The sequence below is a fragment of the Alligator sinensis genome, unplaced genomic scaffold (assembly GCF_000455745.1).
Source record: "Alligator sinensis unplaced genomic scaffold, ASM45574v1 scaffold872_2, whole genome shotgun sequence".
Lineage (NCBI taxonomy): Eukaryota > Metazoa > Chordata > Crocodylia > Alligatoridae > Alligator > Alligator sinensis.
In genome coordinates, this window is record NW_005842132.1 from 1,437,252 (window position 1) to 1,447,224 (window position 9,973).

At 48.3% G+C, this 9,973-nt stretch overlaps 1 protein-coding gene across 4 annotated transcripts in view; it reads right to left on the minus strand.

Annotated features, from left to right (window-relative positions):
* The window catches only part of IP6K3 (inositol hexakisphosphate kinase 3), a 45,714-nt gene that overhangs the window by 20,107 nt on the left and 15,634 nt on the right, over nucleotides 1-9,973 (minus strand). The window contains exon 4 of one of the 4 annotated variants that reach the window (XM_025205805.1): nucleotides 8,323-8,474. The exons of 1 other annotated variant lie outside the window; for it this stretch is intronic. The gene's annotated coding sequence lies outside the window, so the exon portion shown is untranslated. Of the gene's footprint in view, nucleotides 1-67; nucleotides 223-4,791; nucleotides 4,954-8,322; nucleotides 8,475-9,973 lie in introns of those variants that run through there. 2 more of the 4 variants (XM_006025087.2, XM_025205804.1) reach the window with 2 other exon arrangements.

Genomic DNA, 9,973 nt, shown 5'->3' on the forward strand with positions numbered 1-9,973 from the left:
CCCCCCCCCCCCCCCCCCCCCCCCAAAGCAATGTAGCTGCGCTCCCACGGTGCTGGGACAGTTTAACCTATGGCATGTGGCAGCAGCAAGGCCGCATTCAGCTGGGGAGGTAGCACATGTAGAGCAGCACGGCACGGTCCAGTCGGTGGGTGCAGCAGACGTGCCTCAAAGGACTTGTCTGAGGTCACGCAGAAAGTCTCTGGCAGAGCAGAGATTTAAGCGAGGTCTCTCACATCCCCGGTGCTCTCATGACTGAGCCATCCTTCCTCTCTGAAGTCTGGCATCGCACTGAAAGTAAGGATGACACGCACCGATTTTCTCTCAGTGTTATTCATTATCTGCATCATCATAATACAAGAGCATTAGTCAATGGGCTCCGCATCTCCCAGGCTCCCTGGCTTGAAAAAACAGAGAAGTCAAAGCTCAAGTGCTTTTAATACTTTCTTCCTGTTCTTTCAGGGATAATTAAATCACTGACTGAGAGGGCACTTGAACTCAGGTGTCTGAGGACTGGATGAACTGGATTGAGTGAATTTACAGGCATCGCTACAGGGGCAGGAGATGAGAAGGTGAAAGAATAAATCCAACCTGGAGGGAAAAAAGCTTCCCCCGTCCACTAGAATAATAAAATACCAAAGGTTTCTTAACCAAAAGTTTTCCTTTTCCTGCTCTTATCACCATGCACAGCAGAACGGCATTGACCGGGCTGTGCTGGCACCGAAGGAGCAATGCTGACCCATGAATAGGAACGTTTTCTAGGCGAGGAAGAATTAATGTTTCCATATGTCGCCTCTCCAAATAGCAATGAGCTCTTCAATAGGCTTGCTTGAGTTGCATCCATTGTTGTAAATTATTTTGCTCTTCAAAGTTTCTCTCCTGCATTTGTTTTTCAGTGGAGTTATCACAACCCTTCTTGGGGGCCCGAGAACAAAATGCAATCCTGACGCAGTACTTACCGCCTTAGGGACATGCCAGGGCTGGGGAACTGTTACAAAAATAACATGCCTGTACTAATAGTGACCAGCACATCCCCGTGTGCGTCAGGAAAAAGTGGGGGAATAAGACTTACTGTTTACACTCAAGCCAAACTCAGACAATAGCCGTATGAAGTGGAGTGGGCTCTTTTAATTCCCCTGCTTTCTCAAGCAGCTCAGTCATTCTGACCATATCAGTGTTACCAGGAGTGCTCACGGAGTCGCTCCCACCTTCTCTTCGCTCCTCTCAAGCACAAAACCCTTGAAATAAATCCTTTCCTTTGCTTGAGTTGTCTCGAGTGCCAACAGATATTTGGGTCACTAAAAACACCATCAATTAAAATCAAATAGCACTTTTCATACTGCTTGCTTTACTTTAAGGGGTCGTTACCTGCCCCCAAGAGAAAAACAATGCATGTAAAAAATAAAATAACTCTACAGGTGGGAATTACAGATAGTGTGAAAACAGGGTGACAAAAAACTACTCCACCATTTTTTGACCACATTTTGAAAATGTTTGTACTTTGGCTTGTCGGAAAACCAACGTGTTTTGTGAATTTGCACCCGCGATTTTGCAAAATATCACAAACATTTTCTGAGCAGAGCCTGCAAAAACTCTGCGATTGCCAACTAGCTCGCACAAGTGCACAAGTGTTTTGCCAATCTGCATTTAGAGGCACCAATCCCACACAAAACCAGCAGAAGGGGGAAAGGTTTGAAAGTGTTGAAAATACTAATTATTGTCGACATGAATGCATGTGGATCTATGACTGCTCTCACAAGAGTTGCCCGAAAGGTAGAAAAGGTATTGATTTTGGACGGCAGAGGGCAGCGGTGGGCACCTGTGCTTAACCGCTGTGTTTCGACTGATTCACGCCTGACAGCACTCTGAGTACAAGTGAAAACAGTTTACATTATTTACGTGTGACCCTAGAATAAGCATGATTAAAACTAAATCATGTAGGACAAATCCTTAAATCCTCAATAGCTATCTACTCAGTCCCTTCCAAGGCAAAATTCTCAGCGCTCTGATTTTATACAATGGGGATAAAAAGAAAGAGGGAGGGAAGGAGACAGATAGACAGCATCTTCCCCTGCACTACATACCAAAATGTTAATTTTAGCTGGTTAACAGCAATAGTTCAGATTAGTGGCTCTCAACAGACTTGGAGCCAAGCACCCCACTTTTAAAGAAGCCTGTTATGCTGCTGTAACAAGTAACATTTTCTGGGTCACTGCAATTTCTCCTGTACCTAGAAAATATTGTAGCTGCTCTGCATTTCTCCTTGCCTTTCCTGTTCTGTCCCTATGCATACGTTCGAGACATCCCCTGCATACCCCAGTTTGCCAAGCCCAGCCTTAAAGAGAAAACCATGGTTTTAAACACTGAGTTCGCTGCCTCTCTTTTAGGCTGTTTGTTAATTCATTTGAATTCAGCTCCGACCGCAAAACCAAAGCAGGCGGCTTCCCTTTCGTAGGCAGTCGATTGCCAGTGCTGATGTGCCGAACCCTGTGCTGCGCAGTCTGGGTTTTATACACTTGAGGGAGCTGTTTGTGTTTAAATAGAACGGAAAGAAAAATAAAAGAGACCTATTAATTTGAAGCTACCTGGACAGACATCGCTATTGATCTGCCCATAGATACGGAGTTCTGGCCAGGTGCTCAGCGGATGCAAAGGGGTAATGGAAAATGCTGCCGTGAACATAGCTTATAGAGCAATGAGCTACAGATATGCACCAACCTGTGGTTCTTTTAAACAAACCCGGATTACCGCACTGTTTTCCTTCCCTCTTTGGCCCGGTGCCTCAGAGCACACCTAAGCCTTCCACAAACAATACGGCTCGGGTTTACTCTGCTCTCTTTAGCACAGAGGGGACAGGCTGCCCTTTCCCCAGATGTCCTTGTAGACCAAAAATGTGCCCCACCGGAGAGATGAGGGAAGCTTGTTCCCCAGTGCAGGGGCTGGGGTGGGCAATGGCAACCTCGATTCCCCAAGGGCCAATTATTCGGCGGGGCTATGTTCCTCCTTTCAAATCTATTAATCAAAGTGCGCTTCTCTTTGGCGTGGGTTTTTTGTCACACCCCTGCTTCCTCAGGTAGGGCCTGCTCCTGGGGCTAGATCGAAAGCCCCGCAAAGCTCTTCTGCTGATTACAGTTTGGCTGGAGACCGGGACCCGAGTGCCTTTTCTCACAGCCATTTTATGTGCAGTCAAGCAGAGGAAGCACTCGTTCTCAATGAATTTTTAAATCGGCCTTTTCTGCTCTTCCCTCCACTGCAGCCAAACGGGGAAGGGATAACTGTCTGGCGGCAGCATGCCGGGAGTGAAAAGCCCCGATGCCTGCAAGAAACCCGGCTCTAACTGCTCTCCCATAAATCCTTATGCGCAGAAACTCTGAGCCCTTTTATCTTGTATTTCCTTTCCTGAAAGAATATGATGTTCATAAAGTTTATGGTTGGTCCCAATGTCCCTCACGAATAAGATGCAAAGATACAGTTTGCTGCACAGAAGGATTTATTCTGCTGCCTTGCAAAGCAGCAGGATCTAGGGAGGAAGGGTGGGAATCGCATTAGCTTGGATTGATAGGCTGCTAAAAACCCTATTCCCTCAGCCTGCGATTGCCTGCGTGTCTGGGATAATGTGTACGTAGATGGGCAAGCCTTTGTGCACCTTAGTAATTCCTTGCCAGTCCTTGCAGCCTGGTTAGAGAGACAGACATTCAGGCCTGCATCAGTGTCCCTTTGGCTGTGATTATAAATGCCCTGTCCTCCTGGCACCCTTGCCAAGCTGCCCCTGGCTTCACGGAGATGCCCCGGATCTTTTAACTCCTTCAGTCCCATTTAGCGTGGATCCAATGCAGCACATTGCAATCGCCGTCTGGGGACAACAGCAGCTCAGCCTGCTGAATAGGGCCTGTTCTGCAAAGCTGATCCCCCTGTGATTGAGCTGGGGGTAACCAGCAAGTGAGACGCATCCTTGTGGAGCTGAGTCCAGCTGGAAAGGTCCTGCTATGCCTTCTCCAGAACTTTCTGGAAGCACCCTACTTACACAGATTAGAGCAGGCATGGATTTCAGCACCACTGGTGTGAATCCAGAGTCACTCTGCTACCCTGACTCTAGCAAGGCTCCCAATGCTCCTTTTCCCAAACGGGTCAGCTACAGCCTCCTGCCCAAAACATACAAATCAAGGATGACATAGCAGCAAAGCAGGGCCTTGATCTGCAATATTCTCAGAAAAAAAGCTAGTTTTTAAACCCCCAGTGATCTGCTCAGGCCCATCTCAACAGCCCCTGCCATTCATTCAAGTACTTCACCAGCTATACCAATACCAACTGGCAGACCCAGCCTTGTAATTATCCAAGTGTTTCCACAGAACAAGCTTCATGAGGTCTGGATAAATTGGGACCTGGATCCAAACAGAACTTGGTTTTGCAGGGTTAATTCCCAGCCAGCAAAACCCATAAGCCACTGCTATGAGTTAGTCAGCCTAAGCATTATTTTATCATGAAATGCAGACAGACACTCAAGGCAGCCAGCAGTGGTCAATGCAGAAGCTCGTCCATTAGCCGCAGGATTTCTAGAGAAATTCCAGAAAGAGCAACAGAAGAAGGTCCACCTCCCCTTTGCACCGCCTAATGTGCCCCGTTTGAAGTTTGATTTCCAAGAGTGACTGCAGATGCAGCCCCTTTTGTCTCCCTTTGCCCCTTTCTGATCCATGGAAACAAGGCACGCTCAAGCTCAAAGCACTACTGATAACATCCTGCCTCTGTTTGCAAGCCCTGTGTGCAAGGTGTGCAGCTCAAGACAAGTATACTCACCCCTGAGCTCAGGTGTCGTCACTGGGGGCCTGACCCTGGAAACAGTGGGTTTCTGCGAGTATCCCAGCAGCAGAGGTGTTGTTCAGCTTAGCTTTCTCACTACACTGCAAGGCCGGTTCGAATGCTCAGCCTCGGTATGTGGGGCTGGGGTGGAGCGGAGGGGGACGTAAGCTGACATACAGAGGGAGTCATCTGACCTTCTTGGAAATTTTTGGCTGCTGCCCATTACGTACAGCTGACAGCTGAGGCAATCAGGCAACAAGGGATGGAAGGCAGGGGAGAGAAAGAAAACATCCCCAGATGCTCAGGAAAACAAAATTGTGCCTTTGATGGATGCAGGAAGGCCAAAAAGGAGGAACTGTGTGACGCTGGCTCTGGAGTAGGATCCATGCATATATTTTCACGGCTTCTCCAGAAAGCCAGCAAGAGAGGGCCTCGCCGGGTTATCCGAGCCACACTCCAGGAAAAGAACTGTTGCTTCTCGTCTCATGCGTGTTCAGCATCACATACGTCCCCAAGCCATTGTTTCTTACCTCTCACCCGCCTTCTCTTCCACAAAACTCTCTGTTCCCTGTGGATCACCCTTGACCCTTGCAAGGCTGACTGTGACTCTATTATCTCTCAGCGTTAGCAGGCTTCAATGTCAACCATCCCTGCAGGGATAGATCTTGGCTAGCCAGCTCCCAAGACAGAGGGTGCGGGTGCTTTGGTGCAACGCTGACCAGATTTTCGCATTACCCTTGCCCAGTCTGAGAGATGAGGGTTACTTGTTTCAGTTGAAATATAGCACAGGGCTGGAAAGCAGGGTGGCAGAGGTATTGTGAGCAAGCTGAAGAGGAACCGCTTCTTGGTCTCCCTCCTGTATTGTCCTCTGTGCATCTCAAAGCCCTCTCAAGGCAAGGTTGATCACAGGTAGGAAGATGGCCGCTAGGCAGGGAAATATGTCCAGGGTCACACAGCCAGTCAGTAGCAGAGGAAAAAATAAGACCCTAAGTCTCCTGGTTCCTTATCTGGTGCCCTGCCCGCTATAATCCCCCTGCTGAATGGCTCTGGTGGTGGGAACTGACACCCAATCTCCCTCTGCAATGCTCTTGACTCAGGAGCTGGAGATGGAAAAGTCCTATGAGATCATCCAGCCTGTCCCTCTGCCAGGTCCAGATTGTTTCCTACAATATATTCAAGGGCAATGCTATTCATTCCCTACTTTCCTTTGCATCAAGCTTGTTGACAGAAATAGAGACAGAGAGACGGCTCGACAGGCTTGAATCTCCCCTAGAGTCGGGGGTATCCTGGGACTAGAACAAAGAGAAGGATTATCTCTCTTTATGTAACATGGCGTCGGTACATGCCATGTTCTGACCCCAGGAGCTAGCAAGACAAAACACTCTGGCTGGATTTGAAGGAAGGAAGGAAGGACAACCCTTAATAACACTAGCAGTCGGTTATAGAAAAGGGAGGAAAGAGGCTTCATTATATGAGAAACATTACCTTGACCCTCCACAATGTGTGTGTGTATAGCATGTTTATATAAAGTGTGTGTAAAATATATATAGTGTAATACATACATACATACATATCTAAATGTATGTATGTATTACACTATATATATTTTACACGCACTTTGCATACCCTATATACACTATACCCTACATACACTATACAGAGCTTGATTTCAGGGCCCCATTGCAACAGGCACTGTATATACTCATAGCAAAGGACAATCCCCAGCCCTGAACAGCTTAAGATCTAAGTGGACGAAGCTGAAAAATGCAGTATCGTTAGCTTGTTTTCTAGGCAGGGACATGACACTAATTGACTTGTCCAAGGTCACCCAGGCCATGCGTAGCAGAGTCAGGATTTCTGCTCAGATCACCTAAGCTGCCATCAAAAGTCTTAACGTCCATCCCAGAGCTCGGCAGCCACTCCCCTGATCCTTCCCCCTTGTGTAGACTAATCAGATCCTGGGCCCAGAGCTGCCATGGTAATTCCTAGGTGCAGCGATACTTGCACATTATACAGCCCCAAAGCCTGTGTAATCCTTGACTAGATAAAATATTCTGCAAGCCTCTTAGAGCAAAGTCCGTTTGTTATTAGGGATTCTGAGCTGAACGCTGCTGCTGGAAACCTGGAATTGTTTCCCTGAAGACAAAAGCAACGGCTCCAAATTTTACACCAGAGCCACCGAGATCCAAATTGGCCCAAGAACTTCACCTTCAAGCAGGGGAGGGAGGGTAAACTGTCATCAGTGGGGACTCCGACGATCACTCTGCTATAGACGGGGTCCCACCACGTCAGAGCCCCCGAGTGCCAGGCTTCAGCATTATCCTTGCTCCTCTCAGCCCTGTCGATTCTCTTATTATATTGGTGTAAATCCGAAGTCACTCCTTGGAAGCCAATGGGCCAGCTCCTCAGCTTGAGTAAGTCACCCTAATGCTATTAATGCCAACGGAGACATGCCATTCACGTCAGGTGAGGCTCTGACCTGTCGATGCTAGCGAAGCTGGTTGATACCAGCAGAAAAGGACATAACAAAGGGCACTTTCTATCACAGGAGCCCAGAGAGATGAAACGTCTCATTAATACCGATGCTGTCCAAGGCACGTCTGTACGGCAACGCATGTGCCTGCTAATGGCTCAGGGCTAGATTGCATGAGCCCTGGTTGTGCTGGCGAGTGCTTCCCCACATTAACAGCTGATGGTTAAGTGCTACTGCCCTTCATGTTTTCCTCCCAAACTGCTACTAAAAATGAATCTCATTAGTGAAGAAGGCTGGTCCTGGGATTAGGGGATTGGCCTGGGCTTCAGGAGACCTGATTTATTTCCAGCTCTGCCCTGCATGACCTAGGTAAATCACTTGATCTCTGTGTCTGAGTGACCCTACCTGTCCCTCTTCTTCTCTGTGCTAGCCTGTGGGTGCCTCAGGGCAGAGACTCTCTTTTAGTAATACATTTGTATGACCCTCACAGCAATTGCTGCCTATATGTATCCCTGAAACGCACACAGCAATAATGCTCTGATCACAAAGGACACTCAGTAGACTATATCTTCACCTCCCCATGCCTGAAAGTCGCATCTTTGACCCCTTAAGGAGGGCTAGATTGGAGGATATCAGTAAATCATGGTGCACCAAAGTCCATAACAGCAATGGTGGATAAGAGGATGAAAAGCTTTGGCGGGAGGAGGAGAGGAAAATCTTACCGTCAAGGTAACAATGGAGGAAAATAATAGTCTCAGAACAAAGGGGTGGGTGGAAGACAGGGATCATAAAGAGATGGGAAGCTGAACTGATGGATGGGGAGAGAGGGTGAGATTTAAAAAATCTGCCAGTCGTGCAAAGAATACACAAAGTCAAACACGGGACCTGATTCGCCTCTCTGTCGGGTCCGGCCCACCATAATTTGGGGCTGGTATAACAACTTCGATGGGGGGATATATTGGATATACATACAGATACAAATGTCCTAGCAGGTACTCCAGGACACCCTTTTTGCCTGCCCCTAGCTATGACGCATGCCAGGAGGGCTGTCTCACCTTCTCTGGGTGCAGGCGTGCCTACATCCAGCCCAAAGCTTCTCTTCAGCCTCACACCAGCGCAATTTGTGCAGAGAAAAGCTAGAGCTAATGGAGCGGAGAATCGGTGCCCACCGCTTGAGTCGGGGGAAGAGGAGGAGAGAGAGAGAGTTCTGAGGCAAGAAAAAAAAAAGGTCAGATTATAAAGCAGACACTGAAAATTTAGGAAGATTAAACAACCTTTTCAACTAGGATGCCTTGCTCATTCGGCGGGAAAATGCATCAAACCCTGCCCTTTTCCTTTCCTCCTGCATAGCCCGAGGAGCCCCCCTTGCTGAAATGTCATTTCTGATCTCGTTCTTTAGTCCTAATGTCTGGCCTATAAATTACTTTTTAAACATTTATGTTATGTGGTTTTGGAGAACTCGCTTTGAATAACTTTTCCTCAGGCTAGAGAGATGGAGGTTTTTCGCTTGGTTTAAGTGATTCTAAAGAGTCGGTCCGGCAGTGTTAAGGAGGTATATTTAAGCCCCGAGGCCGGATTCGCAGCTTGGTTACACCCACGTACGTCTGGAGTAACTCCCTAACATTGCTGGTCTGGATTCGCGGGACACAGCACACACCAGATCCCAGGATCCTGCCCTTTCTGCTCTTGCCGCAGTCTCCCCATGATGCTCATCACCTTCTTATCTAAGCACCAATTGTACCCAATTGTCAGGGTTTTTTATGGTGATGCGACCTAAATGGGGCAGAAATCTCTCTCTGAGTATATCCCCTGGCAGCTGTGTAAAGGCCATGAACCAGCCCTCTTCCTTGCTTAGGCAAGGAAAGAAGGGGCTAGGGTACAAGGGTCAGAGGTATGACCAAAATGTTTGACTTTAGTACTGTTCACCTCTTCTTAGGGCTTGGCAAGGACTTATATAGGGAGAGGGTCCATGAGTGACAGTAGGCACTGTCTTGAGGCTGCTCTTACTGCATCTGGGGATGAAGCAGGTCCCTACATGCCTTCATAGCCTGAGAAGTGCCAGAGAGGCCTAAAGGCCCCATTTGTGCCCCAAATGCAGGAAGGGAATAGCTGAGAACCAGGTCCATTAGAAAGAAGAGTAATGCCCCAAATCCCCAGCACTTTGTGTCTTTGCAGTCAGTTATAGCTGGGAAATATGGGCCGCACCCCAGAGAGAACAGCCTCGTTCCCCACCCGCGGTGCCCTGACACAAGTGCTGGTCCGAGAGTGGGGTCAGCTCTCCTTTCCCAGGGCAACAATCTCTTTATATAATGCAGCGACCAGAATAGATGGTGATGGCTCCATGGGGAGCCCAACAGGGAATTGTATTTGATGCACTCTGTTCTGCTCCAGCATCTTCAGAGGCTTTGTGGCGCTGTTTTTGGACCTCCGGAGAGATGGAGGTTCCTGAGCCCGAGCAGACTCCTCTAGCTTTGCCTACGCCTGGAGCTGGCCCTGGTATTGCTTCCCGTAAAGACACTGTCACTTCCTGCCTGAGAGCCAAGCCAGGAAGAGTTCTTGGCCAGGTTCTAGCCTGTCTTCACGGGATCCTCCCCATGCAAACCAAGGGATCCAACCTCTCTTGCCCCCTTATTGAAGAGATTTACACCAGGTCCCCACAGACCCTCTCCCTGCTGGTGCTACGGCAGCTGTTAACTAATGGTAGCT